The 23,802-nt window shown below is 44.3% G+C and overlaps 1 protein-coding gene across 8 annotated transcripts in view; it reads left to right on the forward strand.

Annotated features, from left to right (window-relative positions):
- Positions 1–23,802, forward strand: part of LOC138680800 (mothers against decapentaplegic homolog 4-like) — a 95,785-nt gene that overhangs the window by 38,075 nt on the left and 33,908 nt on the right. The gene's annotated exons all lie outside the window — the stretch shown is intronic.

The following is a 23,802-nucleotide window of genomic DNA, read 5'->3' on the forward strand; positions in this document are numbered from 1 at the left end:
TGGCCCCCTGACCCTCCTCCCATAAACCAGTTCAAAGAGGGAGAATCCAGTAGACGCCTGGGGTACCTCTGTAGGCTAACAGATGGGGGAAGGTACCGCTCCCAGTCTCTCCTTTCAGTCTCCACCAGCATTTTGAGCATTTGCTTTAATGGTCCGTTAAAACGCTCACAGAGTCCGTTGGTTTGGGGAAGATAGGCGCTAGCCACAAAATTCTATGCTTGTATTCTTTCACAGAGGCTTTCCATCAGCTCGGACATGATCTGGGTTCCCTGATCGGTCAACATTTCCCTGGGGAAACCCACCCGAGAGAACAGTGTCAGTAAAGCATCCGCCACTTGGTCTGCTCGGATGGAGGACAGTGCCACAGCTTCCGGGTATCGTGTAGCATAGTCCACCACTGTGAGGATGTACTTTTTGCCAGAGCTGCTAGGGATTGCAAGTGGCCCTATGATATCCACAGCCACTCGCTGGAAAGGCTCATCGATCACAGGCAGTGGTATCAATTGAGCTTTCTGTATATTCCCGGGCTTTCCAATTCTCTGACAAACTACACATGATCGACAGTAATTGGCAATATCTGTCCCCATCTTGGGCCAATAGAAGTTGTCAGACAAGCTTTAGTCTTTTGTATTCCAAGGTGTCCAGCCAAAGGAATTTCATGGGCAATTCTCAATAATTGTTCCCTAAATGGATAAAGGACGATCAGCCGCCTTTCTTAGCCCCAAGATTCTGTAGTATCCATGGGGATAGTCTCTGTATACAGTCTGCCCTGGTCCCAGTGTACTCTCTCTTTGCCAGAAGCAGCAGGGGGTTGGTCTGCAAGACATCTGAGCCCCTCCAGACTGACAACTGTCCGCAGGGCCTCCTGGAAGCTCTGACTGTCAGCTTGCAGGCCCTGGCCTTGTGTGACTGCCAGGCCCTGGTCTGAAGCTGAGTCATGAGTGTCTATCAGAGACCTTGGTGGGCCTGCCATGTATGGAGGCTCTGGGACCACAGCATGAGCCTCCTGTCCTTGCAGTTCTGTCTGAGACTCATCCTCTAATCTCTGGGCCTGAGTCTGAGCCGCAGCCTGACTCCGAGTCACAGCTGCCACATATTTACAGTCCTGTGCATTGGGACATTTTCCCTCCTCGCACGAAATCTCAGGTGGGTCACTTTCTTCTACCTTCTCTGTAGCATTTACTTGCTAGGGAAGAACATAATGGGACACCATCCTCCCCAGGTCTGTGCCTAGCAACACATTGGTGGGAAAAGCCTCTGATACTCCCACTTCCCTCAATCCTTTCCCTGCTCCCCAGTCCAGGTACACGTAGGCACGGCAGGCTTGACCCCTCCAATCCTGGTTATAGACATAGTCTTTCCTGGTATGATATCGGCAGGGGTTATCATGGCTGGACGCACCAGGGTCACCGCTGCCCCAGTGTCCCTGAGACCAATGGTGACTTTATTGCCAACAGTGACAGATTGACAGGTCTCATTAGCCCTTGTAGAACCGGTGCACTCCTCGCAAGGATACCAATTCTTTGATACAGGTAATAATTGCTTAAACCATGCACTAATGCTCTAATAGAAATCTATCCCACTGCTCTGCCACCAATTATCACGGATGTCTACTCCGTGGTGTAACTAATTTGTCACGTGTCCGCTCTCAACACGTGACTTGGGTTGTGCCTGCAACACTCCCCACTCTCAGTCCAGCATTCACACTGACCCAGGCCACATACCTGCTCATACACGCTGCCACCCCTCTTCCGAATACACGGGCGATGAGTCCCAGAAATCAATACTAATAATGTCTATCACTCATAAAGCTCACACACCTTAGGCTATGGATTCTTTTAGAACATTCAAGGTTCAACTTGTTACAAGTTTTATACTTTAATACAAGAAAGGTTCAGTGCTTACAGTAAGAAAAAGTTATAAAAATATAATAAAAAGGCATACAACGTATGCAAAAACAGTATAAAAATAAACAGGAGAAACTAACAGAAATCATGTAACTGGTAGTTTGCTTTCTGCTCCCTGAGGGGGGGGGGGGGTGAATGAAGTTGGTGGAACACAACAGCGTTGGCTGCCCTCACATGTTAACACGTGTCTGTATACAGGTCTAATTTATAACTTTGGTTTGGAGGTCAGGTTTCTAGACCAGCCCCTCAGGTTAATATCATAATTGCTTGGTTTTTGATTGGACCACCGCTGCGCCAACCCAATAAATATATTATTTTCTCTTGAGATCCTTTGTGTAACAGACATCACAGAGATACTATCAGGCTGTAATTAACATCTCCCTTGCAAGAGCTAGGAGGTGTCAAATGTTCCCTTTCTTAGTGGATTTCAGCATGACCCCCTGGTGAGATTTGGGGACAGAAGTCTTCTTGTCTCAGGAAGATACACATTACCACCTGGGTGAGACCTGCCTTCATGACAGATGTTACATTATCACTAGTCACACATATAACCCTAAACATAGGTCACTACACACATAGATATATATACATATTTCACCACAGCCTTCATGGTAAAATAGCTGCTAGGAAACCACTGCTTAGGACAGGCAACAAGCAGAAGAGACTGGTTTGGCCTAAAGAACACAAGGAATGGACATTAGACCACTGGAAATCTGTGCTTTGGTCTGATGAGTCCAATTTTGAGATCTTTGGTTCCAACCACCGTGTCTTTGTGCGACGCAGAGGTGAATGGATGGACTCTACATGCCTGGTTCCCACCGTGAAGCATGGAGGAGGTGTGGGGGTGCTTTGCTGGTGACACTGTTGGGGATTTATTCAAAATTGAAGCATGGCTACCACAGCATCTTGCAGCGGCATGCTATTCCATCCGGTTTGCGTTTAGTTGGACCATCATTTATTTTTCAACAGGACAATGACCCCAAACACACCTCCAGGCTGTTTAAGGGCTATTTAACAAAGAAGGAGAGTGATGGGCTGCTACGCCAGATGACCTGGCCTCCAGTCACCAGACCTTAACCCAATCGAGATGGTTTGGGGTGAGCTGGACCGCAGAGTGAAAGCAAAAGAGCCAACAAATGCTAAGCATCTCTGGGAACTCCTTCAAGATTGTTGAAAGACCATTCCCGGTGACTACCTCTTGAAGCTCATCAAGAGAATGCCATGACTGTGCAAAGCAGTCATCAAAGCAAAAGGTGCTACCGCATATCAAATATAAGGGTTGGGGGTCACTTGGGTAATAGAGATCACAAAATAATAAGTTTTCATGTATCCTTTAAAAAGATGTGTAATAGAGGGGTTACAAGGACACTAAACTTCAGGAGGGCAAATTTCCAACGGATGAGAGATGATCTTGGAGCAATTAACTGGGACGATATCCTGAGACACAAAAATACACAAAGAAAATGGGAGACATTTATTAGCATCCTGGATAGGACCTGTGCACAGTATATACCGTATGGGAATAAACATACTAGAAATAGGAGGAAACCAATATGGCTAAATAGAGCTGTAAGGGGCGCAATAAGTGACAAAAAGAAAGCATTTAGAGAATTAAAGGAAGTAGGTAGTGAGGAGGCATTAAATAAATACAAAAAATTTAATAAATTCTGTAAAAGGCAAATCAAGGCAGCAAAGATTGAGACAGAGAGGCCCATTGCCAGAGAGAGTAAAAATAATCCTAAAATATTCTTTAACTACATAAATAGTAAGAAACTAAAAAATGATAGTGTTGGCCCCCTTAAAAATAGTCTGGGTGAAATGGTGGATGAGGATGAGGAAAAAGCCAATATGCTAAATGACTTTTTTTCATCAGTATTTACACAAGAAAATTCAATGGCAGACAAAATGACTAGTGATAAAAATTCCCAATTAAATGTCACCTGCTTAACCCAGCAGGAAGTGCGGCGGCGTCTAAAAATCACTAAAATTGACAAATCTCCGGGCCCGGATGGGATACACCCTCAAGTACTGCAGGAATTAAGTACAATCATCGATAGACCATTAATTTTAATCTTTAAAGACTCCATAATAACAGGGTCTGTACCACAAGACTGGCGTATAGCAAATGTGGTGCCAATATTCAAAAAGGGGACAAAAACTGAACTCTGAAATTATAGGCCAGTAAGCTTAACCTCTACTGTGGGTAAAATCCTGGAGGGCATTCTAAGGGATGCTATACTGGAGTATCTGGGTTTACTAGGGACCGTTCATGTCAGACTAATTTGATCAGTTTCTATGAAGAGGTAAGTTCCGGATTGGACCAAGGGAACCCAGTGGATGTAGTGTATATGGACTTTTCAAAAGCTTTTGATACGGTGCCACACAAAAGGTTGATACATAAAATGAGAATAATGGGGATAGGGGGAAAATATGTGCAAGTGGGTTGAGAGCTGGCTCAGGGATAGGAAACAAAGGGTGTTTATTAATGGAGCACACTCGGACTGGGTAGCGGTTAGCAGTGGGGTACCACAGGGGTCAGTATTGGGCCATCTTCTTTTTAACATTTATTAATGACCATGTAGGGGGCATTCAGAGTAGAATTTCAATATTTGCAGATGACACTAAACTCTGCAGGGTAATCAATACAGAGGAGGACAATTTTATATTACAGGATGATTTATGTAAACTAGAAGCTTGTGCTGATAAATGGCAAATGAGCTTTAATGGGGATAAATTTAAGGTCATGCACTTGGGTAGAAGTAATAAGATGTATAATTATGTGCTTAACTCTAAAACTCTGGGCAACACCGCCAATGAAAAAGACCTGGGTGTATGGGTGGATGACAAACTCATATTCAGTGGCCAGTGTCAGGCAGCTGCTACAAAGGCAAATAAAATAATGGGATGCATTAAAAGAGGTATAGATGCTCATGAGGAGAACATAATTTTACCTCTATACAAGTCACTAGTTCGACCACACTTAGAATACTGTGCACAGTTCTGGTCTCCGGTGTATAAGAAAGACATAGCTGAACTGGAGCGGGTGCAGAGAAGAGCGACCAAGGTTATTAGAGGACTGGGGGGTCTGCAGTACCAAGATAGGTTATTACACTTGGGGCTATTTAGTTTGGAAAAACGAAGACTAAGGGGTGATCTTATGTTAATGTATAAATATGAGGGGACAGTACAAAGACCTTTCTGATAATCTTTTTAATCATAGACCTGAAACCGGGACTAGGGGGCATCCTCTGCGTTTGGAGGAAAAAAGGTTTAAGCATAATAACAGATGTGGATTCTTTACTGTAAGAGCAGTGAGACTATGGAACTCTCTGCCGTATGATGTTGTAATGAGTGATTCATTACTTAAATTTAAGAGGGGACTGGATGCCTTTCTGGAAAAGTATAATGTTACAGGGTACATACACTAGATTCCTTGATAGGGCGTTGATCCAGGGAACTAGTCTGATTGCCGTATGTGGAGTCGGGAAGGAATTTTTTCCCCAATGTGGTGCTTACTCTTTGCCACATGGGTTTTTTTTTGCCTTCCTCTGGATCAACATGTTAGGGCATGTTAGGTTAGGCTATGGGTTGAACTAGATGGACTTATAGTCTTCCTTCAACCTTAATAGCTATGTAACTATGTAACTTTGAAGAACCTAGAATATAAGACCTATTTTCAGTTGTTTATTAAGTATATAATTCCACATGTGTTAATTCATAGTTTTGATGCCTTCAGTGTGAATGTACAATTTTCATAGTCATGAAAATACAGAAATTTCTTTAAATGAAAAGGTGTGTCCAAACTTTTGGTCTGTACTGTATAATTTATTATATATTTTTTTAAACATTCCTACAATTCCTATGATGCACCAGAAGGGTTAATAAACTTCCTTGAATGTGGTTTTTGCGCACCGTGAGGGGTGCAGTTTTTATAATGGTGTCACTTTTGTGTATTTTCAATCATATAGACCCCTAAAGTGACTTCAAATGTGATGTGGTCCCTAAAAAAATAACTGGTGTTGTAAAAATGAGAAATTGCTGGTCAACTTTTAACCCTCCCTAACAAAAAAAAATTTGGTTCCAAAATTGTGCTGATGTAAAGTAGACATGTGGGAAATGTTACTTACCGTGAGTATGTTGTGTGACACATCTGTGTGACTTAACCCCTTCAAGATGCGGCCCTTTTTTGTTTTTGCGTTTTTGTTTTTCGCTCCCCTCCTTCTCAGAGCCATAACTTTTTTTATTTTTCCGTCAGTATGGTCATGTGAGGGCTTATTTTTTGCGGGACGAGTTGTACTTTTGAACGACATCATTGGTTTTACTATGTCTGGTACTAGAAAACAGGAAAAAAATTCCTAGTGTTGTGAAATTGCAAGAGAAGTGCAATCCCACACTGGTTTTTTGTTTGGCTTTTTTTGCTAGGTACACTAAATGCTAAACCTGACCTGCCATTGTGATTTTCCGGGTCATTACGAGTTCATAGACACCAAACATGTCTAGGTTATTTTTTATCTAAGTGGTGAAAAAAAAAAATTCTAAACTTTGCTTAAAAAAAAAAAAAAGCGCCATTTTCCAATACCCGTCTCCATTTTTCGGGATCTCGGATCAGTTGAGGGCTTATTTTTTGCGTGCCGAGCTGACGTTTTTAATGATACCACTTTTGTGCAGATACGTTATTTTGATCGCCCGTTATTGCATTTTAATGCAATGTTGCGGCGACCAAAAAAACGTAATTCTGGCGTTTCAAATTTTTTTTCTCGCTGCGCTGTTTAGCCATCAGGTTAATGCCTTTTTTTTTTATATTGATCGGGTGAATCTGAACATATCGATAACAAATATGTGTATGTTTGATTATTTTTTTTGGTTTGTTTTATTTTGGATAGGGCGAAGGGGGGGGAAGGGGGGGTGATTTAACCCCTTAGTGACAGAGCCAATTTGGTACTTAATAACCGAACCAATGTTTACAATTCTGACCACTGTCAACTTTATGAGGTTATAACTCTGGAACGCTTTAACGGATCCCGCTGATTTTGAGATTGTTTGTTTGTTTTTTCATGACATATTGTACTTCATGTTAGTGGTAACATTTCTTCAATATTACTTGCGATTATTTATGAAAAAAATGTAAATATGGTGAAAATTTTTAAAATTTTGCAATTGTCAAACTTTGTATTTTTATGCCCTTAAATCAGAGAAATGTCACACAAAATAGTTAATACATAACATTTCTCACATGTCTACTTTACACCAGCACAATTTTGGAAACAAAATTTTTTTTTTGTTAGGGAGTTATAAGGGTTAAAAGATGACCAGCAATATCTCCTTTTTACAACTTTTTTTTTTTTTTTTTTTTTTTTAGGGACCACATCACATTTGAAGTCTTTTTGAGGGGTCTATATGATAGAAAATAACCAAGTGTGACACCATTCTAAAAACTGCACCCCTCAAGGTGCTCAAAACCACATTAAAGAAGTTTATTAACCCTTTATGTGCTTCACAGGAACTGAAACAATGTGGAAGGAAAAAATGAACATTTTACTTTTTTTTTGCAAACATTTTACTTCAGAAATATTTTTTTATTTTTTTTTATTTTCACAAGTGTAAAAACAGAAATTTAACCATAAATTTTGTTGTGCAATTTCTCCTGAATACGCCGATACCCCATATGTGGGGGTAAACCACTGTTTGGGTGCACCGCAGAGCTTGGAAGAGATGGAGCGCCATTTGACTTTTTCAATGCAGAATTGGCTGGAATTGAGATCGGATGCCATGTTGCGTTTGGAGAACCCCTGATGTGCCTAAACAGTGGAAACTCCCCACAAGTGACACCATTTTGGAAACTAGACCCCTTAAGAAACTTATCTAGATGTGTGGTGAGCACTTTGAACCCTGAAGTGCTTCACAGAAGTTTATAACGTAGAGCCGTGAAAATAAAAAATCGCATTTGTTTACACAAAAATGATCGCCCACAAATTCTTATTTTCACAAGGGTAACAGGAGAAATTAGACCACAAAAGTTGTGCAATTTCTCATGAGTATGTCGATACCTCATATGTGGGGGTAAACCACTGTTTGCGCGCATGGCAGAGCTCGGAAGCGAGGGAGCGCCATTTGACTTTTCAATGCAAAATTGACTGGAATTGAGATCGGACGCCATGTTGCGTTTGAAGAGCCCCTGATGTGCCTAAACAGTGGAAACCCCCCACAAGTGACCCCATTTTGGAAACTAGACCCCCCATGGAACTTATCTAGATGTGTGGTGAGCACTTTAAAGGGAACCTGTCACCCCGTTTTTTTCAGTATGAGATAAAAATACTGTTAAATAGGGCCTGAGCTGTGCGTTACAATAGTGTATTTTGTGTACCCCGATTCCCCACCTATGCTGCCGAAATACCTTACCAAAATCGCCGTTTTCGCCTGTCAATCAGGCTGGTCTGGTCATATGGGCGTGGTGACATCGCTGTTTCTTCCCCCAGATCTTGCATATCTTTCCGTTGGTGGCGTAGTGGTTTGCGCATGCCCAACTGCTGAATCCACTGCGCAGGTGAAGAAAAATATGCGCGATCGGCGCTATTTCCCTGGTGATCGGTCGGGGCGGCCATCTTCCTGAGGCCGCGCGTGCGCAGATGGAGTCCTCTGCTGCCCGGGGCTTCAGGAAAATGGCCACGGGATGCCGCGCGTGCGCAGATGGAGATTGCGGCGGCCATTTTCCTGAAGCAGAGTTCGCATCTCGGCTTCAGGAAAATGGCCGCCGCGATGATATGTGGGGGGGCGCTGTTTGGGCACCCATCGGAGCTCGGAAGGGAAGGAGCGCTGCTTGGAATGCAGACTTTGATGGGATGGTCTGCGGGCGTCATGTTGCATTTGCAGAGCTCCTGATATGCCTAAACAGTAGAAACCCCCCTCAAGTGACCCCATTTTGGAAACTAGACCCCCAAAAGAGCTTATCTAGATGTGCGGTGAGCACTATGAACCCCCAACTGCTTCACAAAAGTTTATAATGTAGAGCCTTGAAAATAAAAAAAATCATATTTTTTCCACAAAAAAGATTTGTTAGCCCCCAAGTTTTTATTTTCACAAGGGTAAAAGGAGAAATTGGACACCAAAAGTTGTTGTCCAATTTATCCCGAGTACGCTGATGCCCCATATGTGGGGATAAACCACTGTTTGGGCGCACGGCAGAGCTCAGAAGGGAGGGAGCCCCATTTGACTTTTTGAGCGCAAAATTGGCTGCCGTGTTTGGAGACCCCCTGATGTACCTAAACAGTGGAAACCCCCCAATTCTAACTCCAAACCTAACCCCAACACACCCCTAACCCTAATCCCAACTCGATCCATAATCCTAATCACAACCCTAACGATAATCACAAACATAACCCTAATCAAAACCCTAAATCCAACACACCCCTAATCCTAATCTCAACCCTAACCTCAACCTTAACCCTAATCCCAACCCAAACCTAACCCTAATCCCAAACGTAACCCTAATGCCAACCCTAACCCTAATCCAAACCCTAATCCAAACCCTAATCCCAACTCTAACCCTAAATTTAGCCCTAAGGCTACATTCACACTTGCGTCGTGTGGCATCTGTCGCAATCAGTCGTTTTGGACAAAAAACGGATCCTGCAAATGTGCCCGCAGGATGCAATTTTTGCCCATAGACTTGTATTGCCGACGGATCGCGACGATGGCCACACGTTGCGTCCATCGTGCACTGGATCCGTTATGTTTTGTGTTGTGAATTCTGCTTTTGAGCTCCCTCTGGTGGTAGCAGATGGTAATGCAGTTGTTCCTGAACTGCAGTCTTGGACAGGTGTATCTGCTAATTGCAGTTCTGACTGGGGTATTTAGGCTTGCAGGACTCTTTAGTCCTTGCCAGTTGTCAATGTCTTTTGGATATGATTGATCTCTGCCTGGCTTCTCCTGCTTGGCTGCCATTTCAGCAAAGATAAGTGTCTGTTTCTTTTCCTGTGGCACACTGGCTGTGTGCTTGTTTTTGATTGTATTCCTGCTCTGAATGTAGGATTCGCTGGAATTGCAGATATACGCTCCTACGTCTTTAGTTAGATGGAGGAAGTTTTTGTATATTCTGCTGTGGATATTTTTGAAGGGTTTTAATACTGACCGCACAGAACTCTGTCCTATCCTGTCCTATTTTAGCTAGAGTGGCCTCGTGTGCTAAATCCTGTTTTTCTGCCTGTGTATGTTTTTCCTCTCCGACTCCCCGCCAATATTTGTGGGGGGCTGTCTATCCTTTGGGGTTCTGCTCTGAGGCAAGATAGTATTCCTATTTCCATCTTATGGGGTATTTAGTCCTCCGGCTGTGACGAGTGTTGTGAATTTTGTGGCAGAGCTCCCTCCTGTGGTCACAAGTGGTACTTCGGCTGATTTCTCTCTGGGAGCTTCCGTTTGTGGAGGAAACTGGTACTGCTGCTTCTGAGTTTCCTCCCTCAGGTGATCTGGTGAGGTCGTTAGGTGCTTCTCTACTTAACCCCACCTAATGCTTTGATTCATGCTTCCTGTCAATGTTCCAGTGTTGGACTTGTGTTTCTCTGGATCATTCCTGTGGCCTGCTGCTCTGCATAGCTAAGTGCTTCTTTGCTATTTGTTGCTATTTTTTCTGTCCAGCTTGTCTATTTGTTTTGCTGGAAGCTCTGGGACGCAAAGGGTGTACCTCCGTGCCGTTAGTTCGGTACGGAGGGTCTTTTTGCCCCTTTGCGTGGTTTTCTTTAGGGTTTTGTGTAGACCGCAAAGTTATCTTTCCTATCCTCGTTCTGTCTAGAATATCGGGCCTCACTTTGCTGAATCTATTTCATCCCTACGTTTGTCTTTTCATCTTACTCACAGTCATTATATGTGGGGGGCTGCCTTTTCCTTTGGGGTATTTCTCTGAGGCAAGGTAGGCTTATTTTTTCTATCTTCAGGCTAGTTAGTTTCTCAGGCTGTGCCGAGTTGCATAGGTAGCGTTAGGCGCAATCCACGGCTGCCTCTAGTTGTGTTTGGAGAGGATCAGGGATTGCGGTCTGCAGAGTTCCCACGTCTCAGAGCTCGTTCTATTATTTTGGGTTATTGTCAGATCACTGTATGTGCTCTGACCTCCATGTCCATTGTGATACTGAATTGCCTTTCATAACAGACGAGGTGTCTAGGATTGTTAGGTACACTCCACGGCTACTTCTAGTTGCGGTATTAAGATCAGGATTGTGGTCAATATAGTGACCACTTACTCCAGTGAAAGTTTTCATGCTGCTCCAAGGTCACCGAATCATAACAGTACAACTGGCCCATAATGAGTTAAATGCATCTCAGAAGAAGGGAAGAAAGGTCTTGAGCCATTTTTTTTTCTTCAGTCTACTTTGTCTTCTCCTCCCTCTTTATCTCTGGGTGGCTGAAGAGCCTTGTGCTAGCATGAATGTTCAGGAATTAGCTTCTCGTGTAGACCAGCTTGCTGCTAGGGTGCAGGGTATTTCTGATTATATTGTTCAAACTCCTGTTTTAGAACCGAAGATTCCTACTCCTGATTTGTTTTCTGGTGACAGGTCCAAATTTTTGAGTTTTAAAAACAACTGTAAACTGTTTTTTGCTTTGAGACCTCGATCCTCCGGTGATTCCACTCAGCAGGTAAAAATCGTCATATCCCTGCTGCGTGGCGACCCGCAGGATTGGGCATTTTCCCTGGAATCTGGGAATTCGGCTTTGCTTTAATGTAGACTTTTTTTTTTTCAGGCTTTGGGATTATTATATGATGAACCTAATTCTGTGGATCAAGCTGAGAAAACCTTGTTGGCCCTGTCTCAGGGTAAAGAGGCGGCAGAATTGTATTGTCAGAAATTCAGGAAATGGTCTGTGTTGACTAAATGGAATAATGATGCTTTGGCGGCAATTTTCAGAAAGGGTCTTTCTGAATCCATTAAAGATGTTACGGTGGGGTTTCCCACGCCTTCCGGTCTGAGTGATTTCTATGTCTCTGGCCATTCAGATTGACCGGCGCTTGCGGGAGCCCAGAACTGTGCGCGCTGTGGCGTTATCCTCAGATCAAATTCCTGAGCCTATGCAGTGTGATAGGATTCTGTCTAGAACGGAACGACAAGGTTTCAGACATCAGAATAGGTTGTGTTATTATTGTGGCGACGCTTCTCATGTCAGTTCTGTCTGCCCTAAGCGGACAAAGAGGATCGCCAGTTCAATTACCATCAGTACTGTACAACCTAAATTTCTGTTATCCGTGTCCTTTATCTGCTCATTGTCATCATTTTCTGTCATGGCGTTTGTGGATTCAGGCGCCGCCTTGAACTTAAAGGGACACTGTCACCTGAATTTGGAGGGAACAATCTTCAGCCATGGAGGCGGGGTTTTGGGGTTTTTGATTCACCCTTTCCTTACCCGCTGGCTGCATGCTGGCTGCAATATTGGATTGAAGTTCATTCTCTGTTGTCCGTAGTACATGCCTGCGCAAGGCAAGATTACCTTGTGCAGGCATGTACTACGGAGGACAGAGAATGAACTTCAATCCAATATTGCAGCCAGCATGCAGCCAGCGGGTAAGGAAAGGGTGAATAAAAAAAACCCAAAACCCCGCCTCCATGGCTGAAGATTGTTCCCTCCAAATTCAGGTGACAGTGTCCCTTTAATGGACTTTGAGTTTGCAAAGCGTTGTGGTTTTCCCTTGCAGCCTTTGCAGAACCCTATTCCTTTAAGGGGCATTGATGCTACACCCTTGGCTAAAAATTAGCCCCAGTTTTGGACACAGGTGACCATGTGCATGGCGCCAGCCCATCAGGAAGATTGTCGATTTCTGGTGTTGCATAACTTGCATGATGCTATCGTGCTGGGTTTTCCGTGGTTGCAGGTACATAATCCTGTGTTGGATTGGAAGTCCATGTCTGTGACTAGTTGGGGTTGTCAGGGGGTTCATAATGATGTTCCTTTTATGTCAATCTCCTCTTCTTCCTCTTCTGAAATTCCAGAGTTTTTGTCTGATTTTCAGGATGTATTCGATGAGCCCAAGTCCAGTTTCCTTCCACCGCACAGGGACTGCGATTGTGCTATTGACTTGATTCCAGGCTGTAAGTTTCCGAAGGGTCGACTTTTCAATCTGTCTGTGCCTGAACATACAGCCATGCAGAGCTATATTAAGGAGTCTTTGGAGAAAGGGCATATTCGACCATCTTCTTCACCGTTGGGAGCGGGGTTCTTTTTTGTTGCTAAAAAAGATGGTTCCTTGAGACCCTGTATAGATTATCGCCTCTTGAATAAGATCACGGTCAAGTTTCAATACCCTTTACCTTTGCTTTCCGATTTGTTTGCTAGGATTAAGGGAGCTAGTTGGTTTACGAAGATTGACCTTCGAGGGGCATATAATCTTGTTCGTATTAAGCAGGGTGATGAATGGAAAACTGCGTTTAACACGCCCGAAGGCCATTTTGAATACTTTGTGATGCCATTCGGACTCTCTAATGCTCCATCTGTTTTTCAGTCCTTCATGCATGATATCTTCCGGACTTATCTTGATAAGTTCTTGATTGTATATTTGGACGATATTTTGATTTTTTCCGATGATTGGGAGTTTCATGTGCAACAGGTCAGGATGGTATTTCAGATCCTTCGTGACAATGCTTTGTTTGTGAAAGGGTCTAAGTGTCTCTTTGGGGTGCAGAAGATTTCTTTTTTGGGCTTTATTTTTTCTCCCTCGTCTATAGAGATAGATCCAGTTAAGGTTCAGGCCTTTCATGATTGGATTCAGCCCACATCCGTGAAGAGCCTTCGGAAATTTTTGGGTTTTGCAAATTATTATCGCCGTTTCATTGCTAATTTTTCCAGCGTGGTTAAACCCTTGACCGATTTGACGAAGAAAGGCGCTGATGTGGCGAATTGGTCCTCTGCGGCTGTCTCTGCCTTTCAGGAGCTTAAACGTCGATTTACTTCTGCTCCGGTGTTGCGCCAACCGGATGTTTCTCTTCATGTTGAGGTTGACGCTTCTGAGATTGGGGCAGGGGCCGTTTTGTCTCAGAGGGATCCTGTTGGTTCCTTAATGAAACCGTGTGCCTTCTTTTCCCGTAAGTTTTCGCCTGCTGAACGCAATAATGATGTCGGCAATCGGGAGTTGTTGGCTATGAAGTGGGCGTTTGAGGAGTGGCGACATTGGCTTGAGGGAGCTAAGCACCGTATTGTGGTCTTGACCGATCATAAGAATTTGATTTACCTTGAGTCTGCCAAACGGCTGAATCCTAGACAGGCTCGATGGTCCTTGTTTTTTTCCCGTTTTGATTTTGTGGTCTCGTACCTTCCGGGTTCTAAGAATATTAAGGCTGATGCCCTTTCTAGGAGTTTTTTGCCTGATTCTCCTGGGGTCTTAGAACCGGTCGGTATTCTGAAAGAATGGGTGGTCCTTTCTGCCATTTCCCCTGATTTACGACTGGTTCTTCAGGAATTTCAGGCTGACAAACCTGACCGCTGTCCAGTGGGGAAACTGTTTGTTCCTGACAGATGGACTAGTAGAGTGATTTCTGAGATTCACTGTTCCGTGTTGGCTGGTCATCCTGGCATTTTTGGTACCAGAGACTTGGTTGGTAGGTCCTTTTGGTGGCCTTCTTTGTCGCGTGATGTGCGTTCTTTTGTGCAGTCCTGTGGGACTTGTGCGCGGGCCAAGCCTTGTTGTTCCCGTGCTAGTGGGTTGCTTTTGCCATTGCCAGTCCCTGAGAGGCCCTGGACGCATATTTCGATGGATTTTATTTCTGATCTTCCGGTCTCCCAGAAGATGTCTGTTATCTGGGTTGTTTGTGACCGGTTCTCTAAGATGGTTCATTTGGTGCCTTTGCCTAAATTGCCTTCCTCTTCAGATTTGGTTCCGTTGTTTTTTCAGCATTTGGTTCGTTTGCATGGTATTCCGGAGAATATTGTGTCCGACAGAGGCTCCCAGTTTGTTTCTAGGTTTTGGCGGGCCTTTTGTGCTAGGCTGGGCATTGATTTGTCTTTTTCTTCTGCATTTCATCCTCAGACAAATGGCCAGACCGAGCGAACTAATCAGACTTTAGAGACTTATTTGAGATGCTTTGTGTCTGCTGATCAGGATGATTGGGTGGCTTTCTTGCCATTGGCCGAGTTTGCCCTTAATAATCGGGCTAGTTCGGCTACCTTGGTTTCGCCTTTCTTCTGTAATTTTTGGTTTTCATCCTCGTTTTTCTTCTGGGCAGGTTGAGCCTTCTGACTGTCCTGGTGTGGATTCTGTGGTGGACAGATTGCAGCAGATTTGGGCTCATGTGGTGGACAAGTTGGTGTTGTCTCAGGAGGAGGCTCAACGTTTTGCTAATCGTTGTCGGTGTGTTGGTTCCCGGCTTCGGGTTGGGGATCTGGTCTGGTTATCTTCCCGTCATGTTCCTATGAAGGTTTCTTCTCCTAAGTTTAAGCCTTTACAATAATCAGTAAGCATCTAATGCAATAAGTGGCCGAGAGCATGGTCAGAATATACCAAAACAACTCTCCCTATCATCAAGCAATTAAATCTAAACAGGAGTGTCGCTCCCAAATACAAATATACTACACCAGCAAAAAAAAGGGGGGAGTATCGACACCAAAATGGGTAGACAAAAGATAACAATATTTTATTAATAAATAAATACAACAGAAATAACAAACACATAAAAAAGCATGATAGACTGTAACAAAAATTCCATCATGCGGAGAGGAGGAAAACCAGCCAGTACACTAATGGTAAAGCACACAGATGCAAAATAAGACCTGGGTAGATATCAGAAAAATTAATTAATTAGAGTGATCCCGGATGTTAAAGTACCTACCATGAGGGATAATCCCTCCGGTGCCACAAAGGCGCCATATGGTAGTTGAAGGTCATATAATCCTGGATATACACGTATCACCAACGTACTGTGTACTTACCCATCATAAGTCTGCATCAGCGTGGTCTTCCCACTACCCCTGACGCGCGTTTCGCGTTCGTAGCTTTTTCACTCCCCCTTTGAAAAAGCTACGAACGTGAAACGCGTGTTGACCTTCAACTACCATATGGCGCCTTTGTGGCACCGGAGGGATGATCCCTCATGGTAGGTACTTTAACATCCGGGATCACTCTAATTAATTAACTTTTCTGATATCTACCCAGTTCTTATTTTGCATCTGTGTGCTTTACCATTAGTGTACTGGCTGGTTTTCCTCCTCTCTGCATGATGGAATTTTTTTTACAGCTATCATGCTTTTTTATGTGTTTGTTATTTCTGTTGTATTTATTTATTAATAAAATATTGTTATCTTTTGTCTACCCATTTTGGTGTCGATACTCCCCTTTTTTTTTCGCTGGTGTAGTAAGTTTAAGCCTCGGTTTATTGGTCCTTATAGGATTTCTGAGATTATTAATCCGGTGTCTTTTCGACTGGCGCTTCCGGCCTCTTTTGCTATCCATAATGTCTTCCATAGATCTTTATTGCGGAAATATGTGGAGCCCGTTGTTCCCTCTGTTGATCCCCTGGCCCCTGTGTTGGTTGATGGGGAGTTGGAATATGTTGTTGAGAAGATTTTGGATTCCCGTTTTTCGAGGCGGAAGCTTCAGTACCTGGTCAAATGGAAGGGTTATGGCCAGGAGGATAATTCTTGGGTTTTTGCCTCTGATGTCCATGCTGCTGATTTGGTTTGTGCCTTTCATCTGGCTCATCCTGATCGGCCTGGGGGCTCTGGTGAGGGTTCGGTGACCCCTTATCAAGGGGGGGGTACTGTTGTGAATTCTGCTTTTTGAGCTCCCTCTGGTGGTAGCAGATGGTAATGCAGTTGTTCCTGAACAGCAGTCTTGGACAGGTGTATCTGCTAATTGCAGTTCTGACTGGGGTATTTAGGCTTGCAGGACTCTTTAGTCCTTGCCAGTTGTCAATGTCTTTTGGATATGATTGATCTCTGCCTGGCTTCTCCTGCTTGGCTGCCACTTCAGCAAAGATAAGTGTCTTGTTTCTTTTCCTGTGGCACACTGGCTGTGTGCTTGTTTTTGATTGTATTCCTGCTCTGAATGTAGGATTTGCTGGAGTTGCAGATATACGCTCCTACGTCTTTAGTTCGATGGAGGAAGTTTTTGTATATTCTGCTGTGGATATTTTTGAAGGGTTTTAGTACTGACCGCACAGAACTCTGTCCTATCCTGTCCTATTTTAGCTAGAGTGGCCTTGTGTGCTAAATCCTGTTTTTCTGCCTGTGTGTTTTTTCCTCTCCGACTCCCCGCCAATATTTGTGGGGGGCTGTCTATCCTTTGGGGTTCTGCTCTGAGGCAAGATAGTATTCCTATTTCCATCTTATGGGGTATTTAGTCCTCCGGCTGTGACGAGGTGTCTAGGATTGTTAGGTACACTCCACGGCTACTTCTAGTTGCGGTATTAAGATCAGAATTGTGGTCAATGTAGTGACCACTTACTCCAGTGAAAGTTTTCATGCTGCTCCAAGGTCACCGAATCATAACAGTTTTGGCGGACCATCATCACAAAAAAAAAAAAAAGTTCAATGTAACGTTTTTTTGTACGTCGCGTCCGCCATTTCCGACCGCGCATGCGTGGCCGTAACTCCGCCCCCTCCCCAGGACATAGACTGGGCAGCGGATGCGTTGAAAAACTGCATCTGCTGCCCATGTTGTGCACAGTTTTCACAACGTGGGTCAGTACGTCGGGCCGACGCATTGCGACGGCCCCGTACCGACGCAAGTGTGAAAGAAGTGCTACCCTAGCCCAAACCCTAAATTTAGCCCCAATTCCTCTAGCTGCCGGCTGGCAGATCATGGCGGGCGCACTGCGCTTGCACCCGCCATTTTCTTACCGGATGAAGAAGGCGGCGGGAAGGAGAGGACGCAGGAGGACCCAGGGACACCGGTAAGTGTGATGGGGTCCCCGAATCCCCCTGTTTCTCTGTCCTCTGATTTGCGATCACATCAGAGGACAGAGAATTACACCGCCTTTTTTTTTTTTTTGGCCGCCGGTAAACAGTTAATTACTGGCGATCGCAAAACTGGTGTCGGTAAAAACCGACCCCGTTCATGTTCCCAGCAGCCGAGACCCCAAAGATCTTCCGGATGCCGGCCGGCGGGCGCTCTACGCATGCGCCCGCCATTTTTGGGCCGGTACAAGATGGCGGCGCCCATCGAGAGCCACGAGGAGCACCAGGGGAGACATGTGAGTATCGGGGACCCCATTTCTCTGTCCTATGATGGGATCATATCGAAGGACAGAGAAATTAAATCGGAAATCGCTTTTTGGGGGTTTTTTTTGCGACCGCCGGTAAACGGTTAATTACCGGCGATCGCAACCTGGTGGTCGTTAAAAAAAAAAAAAAAAAACCCTGAATCATGTTCTCTGGGGTCTCGGCTACCCCCGGCAACCGAGACCCTAGAAAAAATCCGACTCTAAGGGGCGCTATTCACTTTTTACACAGCGCCGTTAATTAACGGCACTGTGGTTTAAAGGGAACCTGTCACCCCGTTTTATTAGTATGAGATAAAAATACCGTTAAATAGGGCCTGAGCTGTGCTTTACATGAGTTTGCATCTCGGCTTCAGGAAAGCAGAACACTCTATCTGCGCACGCGTGGCCTCAGCAAGATGGCCGCGCCCACCGATAAACCACTGAATAGCGCAGATCGCGCTCTTTTTCTACAGCTGCGCAGTGCACTTGCGCATGCGAGAAGCACTACGCCACCAACGGGAAGATAAGCAAGATGTGGGGGAGAAACAGTGCTGTGACCACGCCCTTTTGACCAGACCAGCCTGATTGACAGGCGAAAACGGCGACTTTTGTAAGGTATTTCGGCAGCATAGGTGGGGAATCAGGGGACAAAAAATACCCTATTGTAAAGCACAGCTCAGGCCCTATTTAACGGTATTTTTATCTCATACTGAAAAAACGGGGTGACCGGTGCCCTTTAAGTACCCTTAACTGCCGCCGTTAAAAGGCGTATCGGCGGTCGTTAAGGGGTTAAACTTTTTTGGATTTTTTTTTTTAATTTTTTTTTCATATTTTTAACCCCTTTACCCCCAAGGGTGGTTTGCACGTTAATGACCGGGCCAATTTTTACAATTCTGACCACTGTCCCTTTATGAGGTTATAACTCTGGAACGCTTCAACGGATCCCAGTGATTCTGACATTGTTTTCTCGTGACATATTGTACTTCATGACAATGGTAAAAATTCTTTGATAGTACCTGCGTTTATTTGTGAAAAAAACGGAAATTTGGCGAAAATTATGAAAATCACAGAGATATGTCACACAAAATACTTAATAAGTAACATTTCCCACATGTCTACTTTACATCAGCACAATTTTGGAACCAAAATTTTTTTTTGTTAGGGAGTTATAAGGGTTAAAAGTTGACCAGCAATTTCTCATTTCTACAACACCATTTTTTTTTTTTTAGGGACCACATCTCATTTGAAGTCATTTTGAGGGGTCTATATGATAGAAAATGCCCAAGTGTGACACCATTCTAAAAACTACACCCCTCAAGGTGCTCAAAACCATATTCAAGAAGTTTATTAACCCTTCTGGTGCTTCACAGGAATTTTTTGAATGTTTAAATAAAAATGAACATTTAACTTTTTTTCACAAAAAATTTAATTCAGCTCCAATTTGTTTTATTTTACCAAGGGTAACAGGAGAAAATGGACCCCAAACATTGTTGTACAATTTGTCCTGAGTACGCCAATACCCCACATGTGGGGGTAAACCACTGTTTGGGCGCATGGCAGAGCTCGGAAGCGAAGGAGCGCCATTTGACTTTTCAATGCAAAATTGACTGGAATTGAGATGGGACGCCATGTTTCCTTTGGAGAGCCCCTGATGTGCCTAATCATTGAAACCCCCCACAAGTGACACCATTTTGGAAAGTAGACCCCCTAAGGAGCTTATCTAGAGGTGTGTTGAGCACTTTGACCCACCAAGTGCTTCACAGAAGTTTATAATGTAGAACCGTAAAAATAAAAAATCATATTTTTTCACAAAAATTATCTTTTCGCCCCCAATTTTTTATTTTCCCAAGGGTAAGAGAAGAAATTGGACCCCAAAAGTTGTTGTACAATTTGTCCTGAGTACGCTGATAGCCCATATGTGGGAGTAAACCACTGTTTGGGCGGATGGGAGAGCTCGGAAGGGAAGGAGCACCGTTTGAATGCAGACTTAGATGGAATGGTCTGCAGGTGTCACATTGCGTTTGCAGAGCCCCTAATGTACCTAAACAGTAGAAACTCCCCACAAGTGACACCATTTTGGAAACTAGACCCCCTAAGGAACTCATCTAGATGTGTTGTGATAGCTTTGAACCCCCAAGTGTTTCACTACAGTTTAACGCAGAGCCGTGAAAATTAAAAAAAAAATCTTTCCCCCCAAAATTATTTTTTAGCCCCCAGTTTTGTATTTTCCCAAGGGTAACAGGAGAAATTGGACCCCAAAAGTTGTTGTCCTATTTGTCCTGAGTACGCTGATACCCCATATGTTGGGGTAAACCCCTGTTTGGGCACACGGGAGAGCTCGGAAGGGAAGAAGCACTGTTTTACTTTTTCAACGCAGAATTGGCTGGAATTGAGATCGGTCGCCATGTTGCGTTTGGAGAGCCCCTGATGTGCCTAAACAGTGGAAACCCCACAATTATAACTGAAACCCTAATCCAAACACACCCCTAACCCTAATCCCAACAGTAACCCTAATCCCAACCCTATTCCCAACTGTAAATGTAATCTAAACCCTAACTGTAACTTAAGCCCCAACCCGAACCCTAACTTTAGCCCCAACCCTAGCCCTAACCCTAACCCTAGCGGGAAAATGGAAATAAATACATTTTTTTAATTTTTCCCTAACTAAGGGGGTGATGAAGGGGGGTTTGATTTACTTTTATAGCTGGTTATTTAGCGGATTTTTATGATTGGCAGCCGTCACACTCTGAAAGACGCTTTTTATTGCAAAAAAATATTTTTTGCGTTACCACATTTTGAGAGCTATAATTTTTCCATATTTTGGTCCAGAGTCATGTGAGGTCTTGTTTTTTTGCGGGACGAGTTGACGTTTTTATTGGTAACCTTTTCGGGCACGTGACATTTTTTTTTATCGCTTTTTATTCCGATTTTTGTGAGGCAGAATGACCAAAAACCAGCTATTCATGAATTTCTTTTGGGGGAGGCGTTTATACCGTTCCGCGTTTGGTAAAATTGATAAAGCAGTTTTATTCTTCGGGTCAGTACGATTACAGCGACACCTCATTTATATCATTTTTTTGTGTTTTGGCGCTTTTATACGATAAAAACTATTTTATAGAAAAAATAATTATTTTTGCATCGCTTTATTCTCAGGACTATAACTTTTTTATTTTTTTTGCTGATGATGCTGTATGGCGGCTCGTTTTTTGCGGGACAAGATGACGTTTTCAGCGGTACCATGGTTATTTATATCTGTCTTTTTGATCGCGTGTTATTCCACTTTTTGTTCGGCGGTATGATAATAAAGCGTTGCTTTTTGCCTCGTTTTTTTTTTTTTTTCTTACGGTGTTTACTGAAGGGGTTTAACTAGTGGGCCAGTTTTATAGGTCGGGCCGTTACGGACGCGGCGATACTAAATATATGTACTTTTATTGTTTTGTTTTTTTTATTTAGATAAAGAAATGTATTTATGGGAATAATATTTTATTTTTTTTTTTCATTATTTTGGAATAATTTTTTTTTATTTTTATTTTTTTACACATTTGAAAAAATTTTTTTTTTTTACTTTGTCCCAGGGGGGGACATCACAGATCGGTGATCTGACAGTTTGCACAGCACTCTGTCAGATCACCGATCTGAGAGCAGTGCAGGCTGCTTCACAGTGCCTGCTCTGAGCAGGCTCTGTGAAGCCACCTCCCTCCCTGCAGGACCCGGATCCGCGGCCATCTTGGATCCGGGGCTCGAGCAGGCAGGGAGGGAGGTAAGACCCTCGCAGCAACGCGATCACATCGCGTTGCTGCGGGGGGCTCAGGGGAGCCCCCTCCCTGCGCGATGCTTCCCTGCACCGCCGGCACATCGCGATCATCTTTGATCGCGGTGTGCCAGGGGTTAATGTGCCGGGGGCGGTCCGTGACCGCTCCTGGCACATAGTGCCGGATGTCAGCTGCGATAGGCAGCTGACACCCGGCCGCGATCGGCGGCGCTCCCCCCGTGAGCGCCGCCGATCGCGCTGGACGTACTATCCCGTCCATGGTCATGGGGGCCCACCCCACCTCGACGGGATAGTACGTCCGATGTCAGAAAGGGGTTAAAAACACTTTAACTTTTGACATGCTTCAATAGCCTCCATGAGAGGCCGTAGGGGCATGTCGTGAAGGGATTAAGGGCATGAAAATTCAAAGTTGGAAAACTGCAAAATTATTGCCATATTTCCATTTTTTTTTTTTTTTTCCAGAAAAAATGCACCCCATCTTGACTGAAAAAAAACAAATGTAGAAATTTTTGCAAATTTTATAAAAAAAAAACTGAAATATCACATGGACATAAGTATTCAGACTCTTTGTTCAATGTTCAATACTGAAGCACCCTTTTGAGCTAGTACAGTCATGAGTCTTCTTGGGAATGATGCAGGGGTGGGATTCGGCCGGTTCTCCCCGGTTCGATGGAACCGCTTGTTTAAAAAAGCAGCCGATTCCCCGAATCTGGGAGATTCAGAGCCGCGATCCGGTACCACGTCTCCCAACCGTCCCGATTTTGAGAGGGTCTCGCACTGCAGAACCGCATCCCTCCACTCGCAAAGAGCCGCACACCACATACATGGCTTCCGCTGCTAGGTGCACAGGACCTGTGTTGAGGTCACAGGAGGGGAGGAGTCAGGAGTCACATGATCAAGGTACTCCTTGTATTGCAGGACTCTGCCATGCTGTCATGGTGATGAGGGTAAGCTTACGTGTGGGGTCAGGAGGGGTTTATAGTGTGGATGTAGCAGAGCCGTTTTTTATGAGGTGCACAGAACGTAGGCGGTTGTGTGAGGTGAGCGGAGCCGAGTGTGCGCAAGGTGTACGGAGTGGAGCTGTCCGTGTATGAGGTGTACAGAGCAGAGCCGGGTGTGTGTATGAGGTGCACATAGCGGAGTTGTTTGTGTATGGAGGGGAGCTGTGTGTACACGGAGTGGAGCCGTGTGTGTATGAGGTGTGCTGAGCGGAGCCGGGTGTGTATGAGGTGTAAGGAGCAGAGTTGTGTGTGAACGAGGTGTACGGAGTGGTGCTGTGTGTGCGCAAGGTGTACGGAGCATAGCCAGAGGTGTACGGAGCAGAGCCGTTTGTACGGAGCGGAGCAGTGTGTGCAAGGTGTACGGAACGGAGCCGCGTGTGTAGGAGTAACTGTGTGGCCATTACACTGTACGCAATATCATGTGTGGCCATTATACTGTACCCAGCATCGTGTGGCCATTATACAGTATGGAGCATCATGTGGGGCCATGATATAGTATTGAGCATCATGTGTGGCCATTATACAGTATGGAGCATCATGTGTACATTATACAGTATGGAGCATCATGTGTGGCCATTATACAGTATTGAGCATCATGTGAGGCCATTTTATTTTTTCTAATTATTGTTTATGCAATAGTGTGATCAGCAGTGCTAAATGGGTGTGGTTGGGATGTGGATATGGGTGTGACTAGTTGTGTAATGGGTGTGATCAAGGCGTGGCCTAAAATTTGCAGCTGCGTGCGCCACTAACTTTATCCCTCTCCCTTCAAAAGTTGGGAGGTATGGTTTGACTGCGCCCCTACTTGTATATGTTTGAGGAAAAGGTGTGTGTAAATGGGTTTGGCTTAAAAAATGGGTGTGGTTTTCCTACACACAAACACAGAACCTGTTAAAAATTTCAATCCCACCCCTGGAATGATGCAAGAAGCTTTTCACGCCTGGATTTGGGGA

Source organism: Ranitomeya imitator, chromosome 1 (assembly GCF_032444005.1).
Source record: "Ranitomeya imitator isolate aRanImi1 chromosome 1, aRanImi1.pri, whole genome shotgun sequence".
Classification (NCBI taxonomy): Eukaryota; Metazoa; Chordata; class Amphibia; order Anura; family Dendrobatidae; genus Ranitomeya; species Ranitomeya imitator.